Here is a 20756-nt window from a genome sequence, read left to right on the forward strand (position 1 = left end):
CACCATAGTTAGCCAGTAGTTCAATTCTACAAACTGGTTTATAAATGAACAAATTCACTCTAACAACTCGTACCCGAAATTAACAAAATGTTTCCCGTAAAGTAATACGGGTTTTCTACTACTTCGCAGAAAACCTTTTTGTTATTCTCGTGATCATAATCTTTTATGATGCTGAAATGTATTCAATAATCGAGCATTCTAATGGATCTTATTAAAAATTCAAATACTAAGCAGCTTAAGCGTAAGAACGTTTCAATTTCGAACCACTGAATATGAACCACTTATATGTTTTGATTCTTCGCCGTACGCCGGGGAATCTCTGTATCGCAGTGTATATTCAATTATAACATGTCGATTCCGACATCAAAGCAGGAAGCGAAGCGATTTGACTAAAAATTATTCATTTCTAGAATGGATTGAAGAAGTTATTATTGGGTAGGCATCCCTGTACGCTACCGATACGATGCGATACCGATACCGATACCGACACCGACACCGACACCGACACCGACACCGACACCGACACCGACACCGACACCGACACCGACACCGACACCGACACCGACACCGACACCGACACCGACACCGACACCGACACCGACACCGACACCGACACCGACACCGACACCGACACCGACACCGACACCGACACCGACACCGACACCGACACCGACACCGACACCGACACCGACACCGACACCGACACCGACACCGACACCGACACCGACACCGACACCGACACCGACACCGACACCGTCACCGACACCGACACCGATACGACACGACACGACACGACACGACACGATACGATACGATATAATAGAGTTTATTGGCGGTCAGGTCGAATCCTTCGAGTATTTTCCTTTTAGTTAAATTAATTGTGGAGAGACGTCAAAGAAGTCGGAAATTGGTGATAATCGTTGAATGACACGGAACGATCTTTCGACCGATGTTGTCATCATCAGGTTTCAATGCCACAATAAATGCCAAATCGAATCAATTCATGTCCATTACTGTCATTGAATGGTATCAATGTCAACGGTAGCAGAAGTCGTTTGATCGAGCGTTTGATAACAATCTACTCACTCTCTAACCTTTTACTATACACGGATTCAAAATGGCGCTCCGCACGATGGCGTTACCGAACGTTATCCAGTCCGAGCGCTTCAACCTTATACAACCAGTTCATTCACTACATCCGGTTCAATTACCAAAAGTTTCAATATTATAATTTTCTATTAAGTTCTCTTCATTTCGAATATGCTATTGCGGCTGCACAGAAAACCCGTCATCTCTGCTTTGCGTTCCTTTGCGTTGCTTTGTGTTTATTACATTTTTCGGTTATATTTTACTTGATATTGAGGTTATTTCTATCTATCTCGAGTTTATATCTAGTGTAATCAAAGTTGGGAAATCTATCCAAAAATTTTCACAATCTACAAGAGAACATTGATGAATTTGATGCTTCCAAACATGTATTCAGGGTTTCCCAGCTGAAATAGAAAATAAAAAAGGCCAAACATTCATATTGTTATGTGACCACTGCTATAACTCTTAATTATGGATTAGAACCAAAATCGCCAAGAAACTATAAAAAGAAATAGCCGGACTATTTGGCGTTTTTTGCATGCATTTCTTGCGGCCTGATTTTACTACTGACAGCTCCACCTGCCCCATTCAGACGCTGTGCGTGAAGTGGTAAGCAGCTCTCTTCTTATCGCGTGTCTATCCATCTTCGAGCTCTTACTCCAGGGTAAAACTTCGCACGAACACAGGTGTATCTTAAACATCTCTACATTGCTATCGGATTTCATCACTTTAATCCTGGATTTATCATAACAATCCCCCACTCATCTCTTCGAAATAAGGTAAGCAATTAAGATTTAGTAATTAAAATTGTAGATCAATTAGTTATTAACTAGATATATGCAATAAAGTGACAGTGATATTCAAAATGTCCCTCAACAATGGTAACAAACTAATACGTAACAAGTGGTGTGTCATTTTTACGTTAAATAGAAATAGAATGAATTCTTCTTCGTTTCCCATTAAGATTATAAGTGCAAGAACAAGATCTCATGATATTTATTGAGATCGAGCTCATTTTCAATAAATGAACGAATATTGACGCGGATAAGGAAAACCAATATACGTATGGATCAAAACTTGTTAAAATCACTTAAAAGAATAGCGATTAAGGCAAATCCCTACTACAACCGGCTGCAGTAGGTTCCAGAGGGTTAGAGGGTTAGACTATGATAGCAAGCACCGGGGGAGAGGTTGCAGTATTAGCTGTATGTATATATATATATATATATATATATATATATATATATATATATATATATATATATATATATATATATATATATATATATATATATATATATATATATATAAACTGGAATATGATGATACACGTAGAGAGTGGTAATTGTTTTCAGGATATTACACATGGTTCAACTCGTTACAAGTTATTAGCAGTTACACCTTTACGCGTATTAACTATATATATGTAAGTGTTCCGCCGAGTATAGTTTCCAATTACAGGTGGTAGCGGGAAATTTGCTTCGGTATAGACGCGCGCGGTACCGATGAAAAACGATTCGCTGTTTATGAGATCAATTTCGAAATTACGCGCAAAATTTATCCTGCAGGTGATAAATTGTGCGTGTGCAAATTTACATGATTCAACCTTATAGCAAGTTCGTAGTTAGTTTATACTGCAGCGGGCCGAATTTAGATAACGCACGCCCAAATAAGAAATCAATTTCATATCTTATTCGAAGATATCGGTTACAACGAATTCAATTTCCGACGGTTGGATTTTCTCTGAACGTTTTGTATATTTTTGCTGTGGCTGAATAATCCTAAGTGACATACATATGGCTTTTACTATAGGAGCTCACAACCAGTATCTCTCAAGACTATTACAAATTCAGTTTGGTGACCTATATAGCAAAATAAGGAATATTCACGCCCAAGAAAATGGATGAATCAAGGTGAAAATGATGATCAGTTTGAAAAAGTTGAGGAGGGGAGTTTCTGAAATATTACCCCGCATGTTGCGGGATACACAGTGTTAGGTTCATTGATCCAGGGGATGAGAACATCATGTCTGTCTTCTTACAGCTACCCCGGTACAACTAAAAAACTTGTTTCATCTCCTCACACGTTTCTACCCGGCTACATCTTCATTTCTATCCATTCCTATATTCGCTTAACTTCGATCTCCGAGCGTCTGTAGGCGTTAGGAGATATATGATGGTAAACTTGAATTCTTTTTTAGAAAAAAAAACTTAATCGAAGATCTGATTTAAGTACAAATAGCTAAGCTGATGTGCAACAATCTCAGAAGCTTACTAAAACTATTTTGGGTTTCGACGGATATATTCGTTTTTATTAAACTATATTCCAAGGTTTAACCGATTAGTAACCTCCAAGACCTGGTTTCACAGTTGCTAGTTTAGGTTTCGAATCCTTGAGTAACCATATTGAAAATTTGAACAAATTTTAGATTTGATCGAGAACTGTGAGACTGGCTCTAGTGTCTTTAACGAATAAAATTCGGTATATAAGTGGATTAAGCTAAATTCGAACAAGGATTTGAAAGATTAGCAGGGGCCTTCTATAGACACGGTGTTGCTTGCACATTTACCCGTGCCGCACTGAGGTGAGATATATCAGATATTCCTCACGGCTGCAAGATATTTACGAGCAGCGGAATATGTTTCTTTAGAAAATAATTTGGCTGATTGAAGATTAGTTCGATTTATACGAATACCACGTGTGTTAGGCCTGCATTGACTGATAGATTGTCAATATACTCGATATCTCTAAAATCGAATCTTTCGCGCGTGATATTTCAACACCAATTCTCCTAGGAGTCTCGTGTAAAATTATTTTTTTTTTGTAACGTTGTTCATTCCCGTAAGCAAATGGACTGTCTAGAGATAAAAAAAAATGTTTAACCATTCTAACCATATTTTTTATGGTTTAAAAGAAAGGAACTGACGTTAACAGAGATTGTAAGTTATGCCAATGTGGAATTTTTGCAATTAGCACTAGAATGTACGGAGGCGTCCTGTTGTAATATTATTCTTTATTTTCCAGAGAGTATCGAACAGAAAAAATAATCTTTATGATGTTTAACATTTCGTATTCATGGCGACCATTTTGTATCGAATAAAAAAAATGAAATCTGCCGAGACGCTTATGTGATATATCTTAAATTGAAACTCCAATTTGCATGTACCGTCTCAATGGGCTAAACTTTGGTGTTATGTATGTTGGTTTATCAGAACTCGAATGAAACCCTAACATCTGCGATACATATTTGCGTAATTGAATTTCTTTCAATGAAAACCTTAAATATTGGCATCTTTACTTAAATGCCGTCAACCGATACGAATTTGGATTGCCACATTACATTTCGGTATCTGTTTATTCAACACTGCCTCCGAGGGTGGAATGACATTCATGATGATAACATAGCTGAAAAGCTGAAACATAGCAATAACGGGTTTTCTGCACAGCTGCTAACCTTTGCATTCGAAAGGAGATGGGTCATAGAAATTGGAAATATGTTTGTGGGTAGGCATTTAGCTTAAAAAAAAAACAAGGGTCTGGATATTCGTCTACCGATTTTTGATATGTTTCAAGTTCCTATTGCAAAGTTGGCAATAATATATTGATTGAGTATTTGTGAATTTTCTTTCTTTTTTGTGGGTAGCTAACCAAAACACCATCGCAATCTGCTTTGAAAAAGAACTTCCTACACTGGCTTCAACCGATTTAGGTCCAAAGGTGGTCATTATTCGTAAGTTTGTCTTTTAAGTTGATAGATTGGGTATGGAACTAAGTTGGCCTTAGACGTGTTTCAAGTTTAAGATACTAACCCGACTGAAATATTTCTATCCACTCAGAACAATGCTACATTTCGAATGGGTGTCAGATTTTTAGTGTAAGTACGGTTGTACGCGCGGCGAATCTACGCATTCAAGACGGATTGTTATATTCTTATCAGCCTTTAGCATCGCGTTTAGTGGCAATTAGTAGTCGAATCCCAGACAGGATACGTATTTAATGAAGACCATTCGCACCCAGTACTCATGAAAGTCTGTTTGGATCGGTGTTTCCATTTCACATGTTTTGATGTTTTAAATTTCATCCCACATCGGGGCATTTATGGGGAGTAGTCTGTGGAAAAGAGTACTTCCTATGTTAATCAAAGTTAGAACGTTTTAATCGAAAGAAATGACGTTTTGATTGTAAAAAGCACCAGTTGCTTGTTAGGACAGCAAACAATAAACATTGATAATGGCCGACTGCCAGGGATTCCTTTGTCTAGATTATTTTTGGCTCTTCCTTACTCGTTATTCGTCTGAGCAACGAACTAGAAAGACGCCCGTGACTCTAGAGGAATTTTACGAAACAGTCGGTCGTTTCTAAATGTGTTTAGTGGATTCACACTAGATGGCGAACTAGTCGCGAAGATAACATTGGCAGGGATATCTGGATATTTACCGGAAGCGCGATAGTACAAAGTAAAAATGAAAATAGAAAAAACCCACGCCAAACCAAAAAACATTCTTGTTTTAATGAATGATTTATTTTCTCTCCCTCAATTTACACGTACATAATACACACATGCACATGAATATATTTCGAGAAAGGACATTTCCACGTGCACGACCAAACCTGATATATTGTTCTTTAAGATCTATGTTTTCCCCTACCGACCCACTTCTTCACGGGTCGTAGCGAATCGTCATTGTCAGAATTATTTCACCGACCGATACAAATTGTTCATATAGAATAGCCACTATCTTACACTGGGATTCGAACCTATCGCATGTTGCCATGTATCGGACCAAGCATTTTCTGGTTGATTACATCAATTGTAAATGATTTTGTCTTATTGGTCTTGCTCTTTTGGCGCCGCAATAATCATTACAAAAATGCATATAAACATTGATAACTACCACGCATTAGTTAAGGGGTACCGTGTTAGTAGATGTGCACCACGTCATCAATTTGGCGTTTCAAAATAACGATTTTATACATTTGTGAATTTTGCGACCATTTTTTAATCAAATACATTTCATGACTCTTATTTTCTATTTATTAAATTTGCATGTCTTTTTGATAATTGATTTTTAGTGGATGTGCCCTATACGTCATCATCGATATTATTGTGGCTAGCCTGGTCAGACTGGTTGCCGGCCAATTCAAGTGCTTATGGTTTGCTTATCGGGAACACGGGTATTACATTCTTTTGATATATACCCGAATTCTGCCCTCTCAAGTCTGTAGAACTTAACTCGTATTTTTCATGATAAACCATCATTTCTACAATATCTAGGGAAATATGGAATTAGGATTTACGACAGGATATTACATTAATTTATATCAAAAGTAGAGGGATTCTATAATGGTTGTATTGATACATGTATATAAAGTATGGACTATTTCTGTCGCGCTAAATCTGAATTTGCGGAGTGATTCGTATATCTAACACAGTCCGAACCGTAATTAACAACTGATTCATCCGAAGACCTTCGCGTATAGCGTTTGATCATGTTCCGTCAGTTTACGGTATTAACAGGTGACTGTAAAAGGCATCCTCTCTCCACTCTCTCCTTCTGTTCCGTGTGTCTTAATTACTAGTTCCGTGAAATTTCATACCAATTATTGTGAGAAATACTGTATCGCGCGTACTTACTGCCCCTGAGATTTAACAACTGCACTTTGTGTGGGATATGATAACATTGTATATGTATATGGAATACAAGCTACGGGTTCTGCGTTGCGAAATCAACCGAACAAAGTACGATTTTGAACTCAATACGTCGTGTCAAAAATTCATGAATTTTCGGTCGTATGCACTAAAAATTCATAGTCTTTATCGATTTTGGGCATGTTTTTGGACATGTCCAAAAACACCGTACATGTCAGCAAAATTTAGAAACACCGACATAACATAGAAATACAGAGGCGGATATAAGAAGATTGGAAGGCCGGGGCCAGATGAAAAGAAAAGGCATTTCCCGGTTAATGCAGCCATGTCAAAGGCCACTAGCGGGGAACCTTCATCAAGGGTTAGATATTTTTGAAGAAATCCATTCTAAAAGATGCAATTTTTGAAGGGATGAACGTCAGATAATAAGTTCCTACAATAAACTGTCTTGGCAAAAAGAGCGACCTCGATGCAAAGGCAGGGGTCCGGACCACCTAGACCACCCCCTAAATCCACCCCGGAAATATCGACAGCACGCACGAAATGAGTCGGACGCGTCAACAACATACACGTCACGAATCCAAAGACACGCTAACAGCACATACACGGCGGAAAAATAAAGCCACGTCAACAAAACCGACACATCGACAGCACATCCACTCGTCGACAACATGTATACACGTGTGCTAAACAGACACGTCGACAACAACGTAGACAAGCCAACTCTTCAAAACTTCATTCCAGTGTAGTTCTTGAACAAAACATAATATGTAAAGCAGTATGGTAACGATAGTTTCTCCAGGTATTCGCACACCACGCATACTTTTTGAGCTCAATCGTTGCTCACAGACAGGCCTCCCGTAAGAATAGCACTTCTTTTCAGGACCAGTGTCAGCGACCGATCAAACGAAACAACGATATCATAATTGTAGCTTCAAACTCGGGTTTGTTTCTTCAAGAATAGAAATATCGACACATATTTTGCGTTCATCTCTCCGCGAGCGTATGTAGAAAGTCCCTGATTATTGGTTACTTTTTAGTTCACGTTTGATGTATCGTTTGAACCCAGTTTCGAGCAGATTTATGTTAATCTGATGTTTGTTCTGTTGCTTGTTTTCCATGTGTCGGGATCGGGATACATGATGTACCAGTGACTTTTTTCTCAAAGAAAGTCACTATACGGCATTTGGGGTTTTTAAGACCGACTCATATTTGCTGAATATCAAAGCTGAATATCAGACCACTGTTCGATGTTGGATTTAACGATGCCAAACTCAAGTGCATTATCCCCTCTTTTCAAAGCGCAGGGTTTAGTAGAAGTGAAAAATACTCGCTCGGCTGCGGGATAATGTTTCCTGATAAGCCACGTAAAGATGTTTCTAACGTATACGTATTCTCCCGGGTAGCATCAATACACGTAAAAAAGATTTCCCACCACGAGCGAAGTTACTCTCTCCTCTCTTATCACCTCCTTCTTTTTCATGTCCACTGTCTTCTCCTTTTTCTCGTTCCCAACTCCCCCCTCTTGAATTCTAACGGATCGATCATTCAATCAGAGTTGAATCACTCGACTCCACATTTATTTTCCCTCCGCTGCCGTTTCCTCACCCACTGTACCCTCATCCCCTTTCGCAGGCGCGGATCCAGACGGTAGCGCTGTAGGCACGAGCTACCGTCGCCAAAATATCGCGCCTTTTTCAATTTTCCAAGAAAAAATGGCACTTCTTTGAGTCGTCCCTATCAATCCCAATTGTAGAAAAGCCGGCATATTTTTACAAGAGAGCCAGAATATTATGATGATCTTAAACAAAAAGACAAAATCAGTCATTCAATCGATACCGAAGAAAAAACAAGAAAGGGCATTCTTATTTGTCTAGATAGTCATCTTCAGGAATACTGATGTTGTCAACCACGATCAACTCCGATCCCAACAGTGCCGTCTCCTTCCGCCGCTATATGCCTTCCCTGTTTTCCAAGTATCTTCTCCTATTCACTTCTCCACAGCTCACACAGGTTATATTGACGAGGCCGACTTACAATCAGAGTTGCTAATCCTGTGTGCGTAATATACCCACACGGCGAGATCTGACAGAAATAGAAACCGATGTCAGGAGTTGGGGAGTTTGCGCGCACTGACTGTAAACGATATAGACGGACACTATGAAATAAACACAATCAATAATGATAAAACAACGCACGTAAAAATGTAATTGCATAGAACATCGCTTATCATGTCAATATTCTAGCCGATTATGTCAGGTTTGAAGCTCTGGATTTTGAAACAGATTGATTTAAGGTTGGGATATAGGCACCACCAGATGGCGCAACAAACACTGGGTCATTCGTAGTGGTTAATTTTCGATGCAATTTCAACTCGATTTTTAGACTACTAAATATGAAAATTATCAGACAGATCATGTATGAAATATCTGCCTTTGTCACTTAGTCTTTGGTAGAGATTTCACTAAAAATTAATTTACTAGTGAGACAAATAGATTAGAATTTAATTGAAATGTATACAAGGAAATTGAAGCGCGGTAACCCAGTGCCACTAGCGATCCAGGTGAATTATTGCTGAATCCTCGCTTCTTATTAGCGTTACCGGTCCATTGATATTGGGGGAGAGATTATGCATGGTTCAATATCTTACAGCGGAGAATTTCGAAATTAACTAACTATAATAACATTTACTTATTCTTGGCCATGTAATATCAAATCTCTATTGAATGCAATACTCTCGTTTACAAGTCGGTTCCGAAAGAAGCGTCCGTTGTATAATAAGAATCCGCTAACAGTCGGCGACGCTGTGGACGCAGATCTTCATGTAAGAAGCGTTATACCTCGAGGGCAGTGATAGGTTAATAAAAGTTAATTAGCCGATGATCTATTTTAGATCTACGAGTTAAGATTAAGAAGAGATCGGTGTTGTGCATAGATGATCGTTCACATCCGGCGTGTTAACAAACACATTCCGATCGAACATAAAAAAGGAACGTTTATGAAAAAAAATACCGCGAATAAAAGTCGATCAGGTTTAAGATTGAGATTTAGATGACGAATAGTAAAAGAAATAGAACACTGGTACGTTGTCGCTATTAGGGAAAGCGCGACGACCAAACAGCCTGATACCGTAAGGGCACATGCCCTACTTTATGACATAAGAAATAGATAAATTTATAGATAGATAAATTCATTCAAGGATCGATGCATCCTCACATTGGGAAAAAAAGATATATTAGATAATTATAAATACAACAATTTTTGATTGATTACGTATTAGTTGAAAATGTACATATTTGAGACGGACGCCCCCAAAGCCCTAAGAGCTGTTCGTTGAGGGGATGCCCTCTATAAAGATAGTTACAATAACGATCATATAAATATAGTAACATGAATCCTTTCGATGTTATGATGATATGATAAACTCCAGAACTGCAAGATTATTACATACGTTCTGTAGCTTAGTTATCTTTTTTGCAAGATTATCTTTTTATCCAAAAAAATCATGGCCAATAAATTCTGGTACCACTGGCAAAATAAAAAAACGTTTAAGAGCATTTGATGATAAGTATATTTTGACTCATTGACTACTATTCTGGATATAACGTTTTTACTCGCATTCACCTAGAAAAAGCTGCCGAACACGATTGGCTTTCTATTTCCTAATGAGGTCTAAGATCGATTTTCGTAAGGATTCTCTGAATAAGAAGCGCGATAGAACGGTCAATAGATATGACGGCGCTTACGTCAGTGTCAATCAAAACAATTTTTGATATCGGATTTGATTAGATCCCAACGGACTCGATTACGCTCTCCCTCTCTCATACGCACATCGCATAATAGATGATATTTGCGGATACGGTCCCTGCGAAGTGTTTACCTGGTATCAGGCGTGTATAAACTCGGCTTCTGGTGGAAGATTGAATGTAAATACTGAATCAGTTACTGGTGGTGGAAGTCTCTCTCACTCACTCTCTCTCTCTCTCCATCTCTACGACCTAGGCCTGGTTTTTCATCATATCTCACACAAACAACTAAATAAAGGTAAGCCAATTGTGGATCATTCATTTTATTGGAATGTTTTCTTTTTGTAATGTTTTTTGACGTTTAGTTCTGCTTATATCATTGCAAATACGATACCGTCATAAATCAGTGTAACACGTATCATACGTAATACTATTGTTTACTATTCTCCTAAAAACATAACGACGGATAGACGGATGTATTCTCAGTGTAGCAGATGACGAACTATATCCCACAATTTATAAACTTAAGAAATCATGTGGGGTCGTTTATCGGCGTCGGAAATCCGATTCCGCACGAAATCTTATTCATATTCTAAACTTATGTATAGTTGATTAGTAATAACACGGAATTACCAAATCTCCTTCACACTAAGACGGCGGTTTTCAATGATCACCAGACTTATAGACTTATCGATGAAATAAGTAGTTTTTAAAAAAGAGTAGACTTTTTTCAATTTCCAAAACAATGCAGTACCTAGCAACTCTGATAGAGAATTCGCCATTTTATTACCAAAATATATTGTAAATTGTACCAACTATCATCGCTGATGGAAGCATAAGTATGGGCGTACAAACAATACGTATAACAACCCTATAGTTATATGTCCGTGATGGAAGTCAAATGTAGTTATATTGAAGTAAAGACTTGTCTCATGATGACCGATTTCTTTCAGAATTAACAGTGCAATTCACTATAGAGTCACAATCCGTTCCAATGTAGGTGTCAAATGAGTCCGTAGCTGTTTCACACAGGTCAAATTTATGGTACGACCAAAGACAGGTCGGACCAGGGCCAAAGTTAGCACGGTTCAAATTATTGCTAATTGATTTGTTCTGGAAGTGACCCATCTCGCTTGGCACAGTATCGTTTTGATAGAATTTTAGTGACGAGTGAGGGATATACTTGTAGATGTGCTCAGCGATCAGGCAAATGCCAAATTTGACTCGGATCTGGTCCGGGCCAATTTAACCAAAGCGTGATCACGCACGTGATCACTTGATCGAACCCGTCTTCGTCAGCGAGTGGGATAGGTCTTTTCAGTTGTAGACCACGGGAAACCGTCGTACCAATTTAGTATCTCACTCAGTGTAATGCCTTAAAGCAATCAGCGATATCATTGTGTGAGATAGAAAAATCATATTACAGAGTGTAATACCTCACTAGCACCACAGGTTACGTTAGGTTCATTAACTATAACTCAATTCATATCTTACTGACGTCAATATGCAGTCCACGCGAACCCGATATTAACGCGATCATCGGATCGGAGTATCATCCGTTGATGCCGTAACTTCTTTTTAGAAATGACTTTCTTCATAATCGTGTTTTGTACGTTTTGCTACCTATTCGAGAATCGGCTAATGACGGACGGGAAACGTTGCATGAATTAGACTTAATTAGGTTGTCACGCGTCGCGTGCTATAAGTGTTTCAAGTTATCTCTCACACTCGTACTGGATTTTTCTTGGCAGGATTACGTGACAATCAAAATGTCATTTTTCAGCGTTTACCTTTCGTAGGATCATTCGTTCGTTCTTTCGTTCGTTCGTATCGCCTATCGTCTATCTTATGGCAAACGATTGATACAGTAATGACAAAAATCTAATCGCTGGTATAGTTGCTACCGGTGGAATTGGTTCGCCACCTTGTCAATATTGCTTTACTCGAGTTAGGCATCAGTTCGGTGATTTCACCGCGCAATTGTGACGCCAATTATTTTTTCTCTGCCGTTCTCTGCAGTATTCGTTCTTTCTGTTGGCTTTAATTTGTCTGTGTAACCAATTGATAGGTTGTAGATTTATTTCACCTCTGGGCCCATGTTTTCAATATCTCAATATCTCATGATATCAATGATAGTAATAACAAAAAGCGCTTTACATAAAAGAAATCTCAAAAGCTCTACAATATATGTATTGTAGGGACTAATCATAAAACTCTTTGAATAAAAATGTTTTTAAAAGACTCCACTGATGGTCGGTTACGGAAGTGTATTGGATAATTATTCCACAAACGAGGCGCTGAGACAGATTTAGGTCATGGACCATAGAAGTCAGTTCGATGTAGTGGTTCAACAAGGCGGATTTCAGATGATTGTCTCGTAACTCAAAATTTCGAATATATAGTTTAGTAAAATAGGCTGGTGTCTGATGAACAAATCCTTAGAGTAAAAACGATGATTTTGTGGCGTTTATTCATAGACCAAGGTCTATGTATGGGTTGCCTTTGGGCGGCTGTGGGTTTGGTTTTACTTTAACCTCATTGTCTAGCGTGCGAGTTTAATCTGTCTCGACCTAGTACTGATCTTAGTACACAGTCCATTCAGATATGGGCTCAATTTGAGAAGGCGCCCGGTTCCGCTCGGGGTATACCACGATCATGGGCTTCGTAACAAAGTTGCAGGATTGATCTGGTTCTGAACCTGGTTCCATAACCAGATTTCATCAATTGTCGCAGGTGTCAAGAAGTTTCCAAGTTGCGGGTTAATGTTTACTGTACTATTGAAATACATTTAATCGTTACATTCATACCATACCTATGCGTCATCACGAAGAAATCAAGAACTCATAAAAAACGTTGAATTTTGTTAGATCGAAGTTAACCGTTAAAAATTATATGCACGTACGCGAGGTGCTTATTTTCTGCAGTTGGAAAAAACTACAACTTGAAAAATTTAAGGTTATGCGCACCTAAGAATAAAATTCAGGCAGTTTAAATGTAGTGGTTTGCGCGGTGTTTTACTAGTTAAGCGGATTCAGGCGATAGCACCGATACGGATAACTGATACTTCTAACAACCTCACAAGATAATCGAAATAGCGTATACCACCAACGTACGCCATTACCGCTCTCCCTCGGTAACATTTCCTTCGCGTTAAACCGTAAATATATTCCAGAAAACCTTGGAATTCGACAGTAACTGAAATATTAGCTAAACATCTTTATTCGTATAGCGCGTAAAGCGCGGCGCATGTAAGCGTGAACCGAGTACAAAGCATCGAAATATGTTACCGGGAATATCATCCGAAAGCTATTTTCGGATGAAAGCAACTTAAAGGAAAATGATTCATTATGCAAAATCATCGTATATGAAGAAAGTTTTGCCGCGTATCATACGAATCCTTGCCTTAGCAAATAGATAGAGCAAAGAACTAAGTTTGAAGTACAGAAAAAAGAGCAAAATTTCAATGATTATATTCTAGTTACATATCTTTATGAAGTTCTAATTCAGCATCTTTTTTGAAAATGAACTCCACGCAACGTACAACGAAGTAGACCTAACAGCCGATATCCTCGAGAGTATATCTTCATACTTCGACGTAAAAAGCTTGATGATGCCAATGCGTTGTCCAGCAATACTTTCACCTCGTTTTTTTCATGATATCTTTTGTTATCATGCTTTTTTCTATAGATAGTCAGGTGGCTTAGCAACAATTTTCAGGTTTAAAGTTATTACCGGCTGGACAAAAGTACCTACTGAAAAGCAACATGTCTTGACCATCTATTCCAGTGACCCTGGAGATCTCTGAATTGGCGGCACCTTATTCGTTCATTTTCGATTTTTAAAGCCAGATACATGAAATTTCATCCACGGTCGAAAAGAAACTCTACGCCAAATTTGGGGTTTTTTGTTCAATATAGAAGTTTCCGGTTTCTAGGCGCCATTTTGTGGCGGTCCCTCGAGGTCTCCATTGTTGCGATAATTTGCACTCATTTTTAAAACATAAGTTAAGGTTGAATATCATATAGTTCAGCAGCCCCTTGCGCGATGAACTTAAGTTATACAGCATTTTAAAGGAAATGAAATGCAGATATTATAGGTTACGTTGGATTTCCTAAACCATCTAACTACAGTCGAACCTCGTTAATACGATTCTGTTTTTGAGACAAAATCCGTTTATTACGACGATTTCCAGCGTGTCCCAGCTGAGATACTTGTATCAATTTGAGATTTGGATAATACGAAACGGTTTGATACGACAATTTGAATTTTACCCACATGATTCGAGGTTGCGCTGTATACCTACATGTGATTTTTTATGGTTTCTATCTTTTATTTCAAATTTTGCATACGTTTTCTTATTTCCTATATTTTTCATCCTACATAATTCCTATTTTCGACTACGTTTCAGTGTGGTCTTTAATACACCATATAGTATAAGTGCGCCACAGCTCAGTACTTTCCTGTTTCCCTAAATAATCTGTAGCGTGACAAGCGCAATACATTATGATTAAGACGCGGAAGTTCCGCAGAGACAACTAAAATGTTTGATAATGTTCTATTAACACCGGCGTGACCCGACGGAGCTAGAATCCGCTGTCGCTTGCCGTCGAGTTCACAGAGCCGCCGACTTGCCAGGACTACGAATTAATAATTGAATTAATTGCCACCGTGAATAGTCGACATTAAACTCTGTCCGTCGTGTGAGCAGTTGCAACAACAAGTGACAGTTCCGCAGTGTTTTATCGGCGCAAAATTTAGATATTTAATTGCAGACATCGCCGTAAGATACAATTAGACATGCCACAGTATGCACGCTAATCGTCTGCTATACAACTTACATGCTTCTACCAAAAAATGATCACTTGTGTCAGGGGTTATAAGCATCGCTTTTAAGCGTTTTAATCTCTTAAATATCATACGACAAAATAGACGTATCTAAAAGGAAAATCTTAGCTAGTCATTGAGAAATTTTTCGATTAAAAGCTATACCTGCCAATTCAATTCAATCTGATTTTATTGCTGCACACTGAAATTTTATGTATGAATTAAAGAGAAAAGCAATAGGGGTTTGCAAATCTTTGTTTCATATATCATCATCACTATTCAAGAATGATTGGTTTTGCAAAAGGATCTTAAGAAGAAACGATCCGACATTAAGAAAGAATAATTGTATTCTTGAAATCAATTGACGGAGTTGATTAAAAGACGTTTATGATTAAGAGATGACTGGCAGTTATTCTGTTAATGACGTTAATTATCTTCACTCGATCGACTCCACAGTCCGCAGTGGTTTCTTAACCGGAAATTGATAGAAGGTAGACAACGCCTCTCGGAACAAGGGTCGACCTGTGTTCTTGACAATAAACCATTTTACAGTTGCTAGCCGCCATTTTGTTAGGGTTCTTTTGTTCTGTATTGTTGGGTCATTTTTTTCTCCTTTTTAATGGCTATTTGTGATCCGTGTTTTATCATATTTCATCTGTCCCTGGATGGATTTTGACAGTTTTAGCAACATTTAAACCGTATGAATCTTTCGTTTTCATTTATGCAAAAATCATTTCTAAAATTTGCAACGATGTGATATGAGAGCGATATACAAATCGTTGGTCAGTTTTTGTCGCATGCATAAAATCCAGGGTTTACTGAACTTTGAAGTTCGTTTTTTTCAAAAACAATATTCTAAAAAATCCAAACACTTCAGGAACTGTGCGCATAAACGCCTCCTTTGAAATCGAAAAATGATTTCTCATATAGGACTTCTATTGGAAAATATGATTTTTGATTTTAAAAATAGGATAATTTTTTCAAAAAGAACTTTTATTCTCAATATCCACAGGACGTGTCATGTTTTCAACACCTGCTGAAATCAAACTCTAGGTCCTAAAACTTGAATAAAATAAAGTTTTAAGGACCTGTTTTAAGTTGTTTTCACTAGGTGGTGCAATCAACTAGTTGAATTTTTCCAACGAGGTTTTTCTAATTAATCTGAATGAATTCTGTGGCCCGAAAAAGCCACCGCGTTTCTACGAATGTAAGATCGACGGATAAGTCGTTAAGTCCACAACGGTCCTGGCTGGCACTTCGATATGTGTACATGTTTTACATCAGGAAAATATGCCGGTTCAGTACAGATTACATTTCATGATATTCTCTACTGAGTCACTGATAGAACTACTGTGCGGGAACCATTATCTTGTTACTACTATATCATAATCTGATACCTCCTCCTGTTAATAACGTTAACCGTTGAGGAATGTGGCGGCCATGTTTAATCTGCATGAGTTATCAGCTTAATAACGTTTAATTAATTATCGATACACTTAATATCTTTATACTACGCAATATATCTTGTATAGCATACTAAAACAACGGGGAAAACTGCGTATCTGGTATTATTTCACAATGTTACTGGACATAGATTGGGAGAAAACGTCGACTTATAAAGTTCAACTATATGGTGTAGGTTGTATCGTACATGTTCCGTGAGGAAGACCAGTGCCCTCTGGTGCCTGGTGAGTGTAACTGTACGATATGGATAAGTACACCTAACTTCAAAACGGATCTATTAGATCTCTAGGAAGTCCCTCTTTTACTTTGATTTCGAATATCCCGGGTCAAAGGCACATTGTTGGAAACTTAAACAACCCGGCATATGCTTGGGATGCGATCTCTGAACTCTCTTCAAATCGCATTCGTATAAGCTAGAATCAAAAACTAGACAACCTCTATAGTTTTACATCCACGTATATACTAAGCATATGAGACAGATATCCCGGAACCTCCAAACCGACTGCAAAGGACACTCGATAGACCTAAAAGACGGTACTCTACACGGAACCTGACTGGTTCAAGAGAGGAGCAGGGAAGTCATCATGCAGATCAGGATCCATCGTTTAACCCTAAACAGAGATGGATTCGATATCATCCCTATCAAGAGCGACGGATTTGGGTCGCAAGCTCCGGTGAATTATCCGCAAAAATTGTTGTATTTTCAACGTTTAAAGAATCTAACTTTTTAGAAGACAACGTTAGTTAAGACAACGTTAGCTCTGAATTGTGCAGTATTATCATACTAACTACCTTATCCCAGTGTCAGTACTCCGCAGTTACCAATTGCAATGACAATTTTGAGATTATGTCATTAGGGCCTACATTCGTATTACGCTTGCGATTTAGTGTTTGGAATAGATTTAACTGAGCGCTAAATCATAACGTTCATTGCCTATAAGCATAAATCTTCCCTCAGCTTTTGAACAGACCGACAATATTTGCTGTAGAAATTGAAAGCACGGCTTTGGTCGAGTGCCAAACACGGCACCACCCCGCTCAACGCTATGCCCTGTTAGCATTCGACCAATCGGATGAATTAACGCGTCCACATAAAGTTCATATGCAAATGTTGTTACCATAGTGACTTACTCACTTGCCAGTTGTAGCTGGGGGATAGAAATTATTAAATATGAGCCAGTTTTATGGATTCTGATGCAAGACGCACGTTGAAGGAAGGTGGAAGGAAGCAATTTTGTGCGATGAAATGCATTCACCGAACATACAAAATATTCTGCAATTCTCAGCAAATGACTGATTTGCGGTATATGAATAATGGGTACGGAAATTTTAGATATATCCTTTGATGCCACCGGACGGTACTTTCTTGGCGATGACCTTTAAGGTGATCAACATGTTGTTTAGATTGACTATGTAAATACGTATCTCCTCAAAATATCGATTCTATTCATTCGGATGATTGTATACAAAATATAGATATGTTGTGATGTTCAGATATGGATGTTGACCGAGCCTAGCCGCGATCAGACGAGCGGTTTTTGCCCGCGCCAAATGTGACCCAGAACAACTGTTCACGCGGGTGCCAAAGGGGCTCGTGCCTGTTAGGCCCGACCAAAAACGTCGGACCAGTCCCATGCCAGGGTCAAATAATTGCGAGTGAATTGCAACTGGTTCCGTAGATGGCTTCGCTTTGTTTGAATCAGTGTTTGGTGTCGAGTGAGTGGTTTACGTGTGAACGCGCTCTCTAATTACACACGGGCCAAATTTGACTCAGGCCAATTTGGCCCAGGCCAAATCGTCTCCGTATGATCGCGGCTCCTATTAAAACACTGCTTCGACTCCGGTGGCATAATTGACTACCAAAGAATTAACCGCCTTTTCTTGTTGAAACGTTCTTCGTGAATAAATGAAATGCGGACTGGCTTATGATGACATAAGAAAGATCCTCTATTTGTCTACACTTGATTTATGCGCCAAGAGCTACGCAACTGAAGCAAGCATAGGGTCTCTCCCAACTCGACGTTCGAATCCCTGCATCAGGGATTACATACATGCCTGACATTAGTACATCGTCGATAGCAGTGTATTAGACTGTTTTTTCAAATACATTTAAGATGTTTTTTTTCCGATTTACAACGTATATAAATTCAAACACCTGTACAATGTATAAACAGCTAAACCAAAAAAACTTCAATAAGAATCTAGCCAATGCTTCAAATCGCTTTAAAAATCTAACAATCATTTTGAAATTCGATACCGTTATTGAACTGATCAATCGCACGGTTTAAATCACTTAACGCTCCTGAAAGAAAGCTTTGGTGTATGATATAGTGGTTTTAAGTAAGAGGATGTACCCAGGGTATATGAAGGGCATGACAGACTCATCTGTATACCACACATCCATAATCTAAACTATGGTATGTTAAATGTAGCAGTCGAACAAGTGAGGTATATTAGATGGTGGTTTGGAGGCGTTTAGTTCAGACATACACGGAGAAGATTCGCGTTATATTTTCTTATATACAGGACTTATATACATTTCTCTTTCTCTCTCACTCTGTTTAACGGTAAATATAGTCAGATATTAATGTCTTTTAGTTACGTGGTATGTTCATTCCTAATTTCTTGAGATAACTCGTAGGCCTACGTCGTACTTGCCTACATATTAGACACTTGTTTTCGTTGTTTGCTATTGTGGCTGACCTTCATCAGTTGCTTCCTTTGCCTTTGCAGATTTTTGCCAGCACGTAGGTTAAGGGGAATCAATCTACCTAAGTTCTATCGGTATTCCATTAAGTTTTCGATGGTTTCAAAAATGCTGGTAGCGTGTCCGTGATTTTGGTGGTAAAACAGGGACCGGGATATGCATGCGTCTATGGTTTTGGTATCTGCGTGTATATGCTTCGACGTCGCAGTCACAATAAAACGACCATTTTCTCGCTAACGAGACCGCCGTCTTAAAACAAAAGCTGAAAGATTGCTTTTGAATAATTAATGCCGTCGCCGGCTTTCAGGTCTAAGAACGATCCGCAGCCACCATGTTACTTACTGCGTCTTATTTTGCTTTCTATTTGTGTAATACCAGCTGCAATCGATGTTAAAGTTCTGAACACCCCGAACATAACACCGATGGGGATGCATCGCTGGAGATATATACCGCTTTGTATGTCTGAGAAAGATAGTAACATCGATTGAAATATGTAGAAATTGAAAAACAGCGCATAAGTACCTCATGACGAATTCGAATCGTTATAATGATGCAATTCATGGAAGCCACATGAAATTTAAAAATATAAAAAAGACTGCAAACCAGGGGTAATGTTAAGAAGGTATTTCTTATGCCGAAAACTGGCAACAGCCAGTTCCAGCAAGTTTCAGGCGTTGTATTGGTAAGAATTTAGTCTGCAATGAAAATCATTGAGGGTATTCATTTTTGCATTGTTGATTAATCCAAGCACATTTGTTTTGAAACCGGAAACAAACACGTGTTTACAAACGGCAAATCGGGATATTCGAAAACATAACAAGTACGCTATGGCAACAACCATATTATGAGCGTGCAAAGGAATAGGACTAATTATGGGCGAACGAAATGCTCAATCGTTTGTTAGGCGTTTTGGCAAGCCGGATCAGCGTGTACAGAGATCCTGCTTATCGTTATTAGCAAGAGAACGAGGGGCGAAAACGGAGAGCAGAAAAACTCTAGTTATCTTTAAGAAATAAACAAGTTCGTCTTTGCAGACTGCTTATACACTAGAAAATATCTTCGACAAGATTCTTTACGTACCTGGTAGTTACCGTGTACTTCTATAGTCGAGCTACGTATATCGTTATATCGGCTAGGCACCTTTTCCATGATCGCGTTTTGGGGTCGAATCTATGAAGTATATATCTGATATTTTCAACATATGACGACACCACTGTCTTCCGTATGAAAATCAATAGTCTTGCCTTTACGGACTTTAATGATTTCAACCATCAGT

This window comes from Tubulanus polymorphus, chromosome 4, assembly GCF_964204645.1.
Source record: "Tubulanus polymorphus chromosome 4, tnTubPoly1.2, whole genome shotgun sequence".
Lineage (NCBI taxonomy): Eukaryota > Metazoa > Nemertea > Palaeonemertea > Tubulaniformes > Tubulanidae > Tubulanus > Tubulanus polymorphus.